This window comes from Aplysia californica, unplaced genomic scaffold, assembly GCF_000002075.1.
Source record: "Aplysia californica isolate F4 #8 unplaced genomic scaffold, AplCal3.0 scaffold00096, whole genome shotgun sequence".
In the NCBI taxonomy this organism is placed as follows: Eukaryota; Metazoa; Mollusca; class Gastropoda; order Aplysiida; family Aplysiidae; genus Aplysia; species Aplysia californica.
In genome coordinates this window covers 8,086-9,395 of record NW_004797366.1, presented here as the reverse complement: position 1 = coordinate 9,395, position 1,310 = coordinate 8,086, and positions in this window count along the sequence as shown.

Genomic DNA, 1,310 nt, shown 5'->3' with positions numbered 1-1,310 from the left:
GGAACAACGTAGGGGGAACTGCTGCTTTTTCTTTCCTCATCCTTACATTCGTCATTTTTCCTCTCCTTCTTTTGTATGTTTGTCACTCTCTTATGGCCCGCTATTTCCGGGGTGCCTTGATAGTGGAAGCAGACTTTGTGCTGTTGAGGCTAGAGAGGTGAGCAGAGTAAGCCTGATTCCCTGTAAGGACTTCTCTGTTGACATCCACCCCTTGGCGCTCATATGACCTTATGCAGTTGTGAGGGCCGTAAAACCTCTACCAAAACAGACAGACAGGTAGACGTCTTGGACAGTCATGGCGAGATAACTTCACGAAAACAAGCGTGGAAGTGTGGATAGGCCGTTTGTACAGGTGACTGTCTTGGACATGTGGCCGTTTGTACAGGTGAGTGTCTTGGACAGGTGGCCGTTTGTACAGGTGATTGTAGGCCTATTGTTTTATACAGGTGGCCGTTTGTACAGGTGACTGTCTTGGACAGGTGGCCGTTTGTACAGGTGAGTGTCTTGAACAGGTGGTCGTTTGTACAGGTGACTGTCTTGGACAGGTGGCCGTTTGTACAGGTGATTGTAGGCCTATTGTTTTATACAGGTGGCCGTTTGTACAGGTAATATTCTTGGACATGTGGTTGTTTGTACAGGTGACTGTCTTGGACAGGTGGTCGTTTGTACAGGTGAATGTAGGCCTATTGTCTTATACAGGTGGCCGTTTGTACAGGTAATATTCTTGGACAGGTGGCCTGCATTGTATTCTTCCTCTCCCCCCAGGTACACGGCGGGTATGACGGACCGAATGTTCGAGAAGCCCAGCGAGCCAATGAGCGGCTCCGACATCGCCGCCAGGAACATTCAGAGGGGGCGGGACCACGGACTGCCCGGGTACATGGTGTGGCGGGAGTTCTGTGGCCTGGACACTTACGACGACTTCTCCGACCTCAACACCATCGTCGGCTCAGCGGCCAAGTGAGGGGGACATCCAGGGCTTGTTCTCTCACCTTTTGCTGTCTTCTTTTGTTCTGCTTTGGGTTTTTTCGTAAGGGTTTTACGGCACTTGCAACGCAATAAGGTCATATAAGTGCCGAAGATTAGAGGTGTTACAAGAGAGTAACATAGTACACGAAAAAGGAGGAGAGATAAGGACGATAGATGTTTGATAGGAAAGAAAGAGGAGAGATAAGGACGATATATGTTTGATAGGAAAGAAGGAGGAGAGATAAGGACGATAGATGTTTGATAGGAAAGAAGGAGGAGAGATAAGGACGATAGATGTTTGATAGGAAAGAAGGAGGAGAGATAAGGACGATAGATGTTTG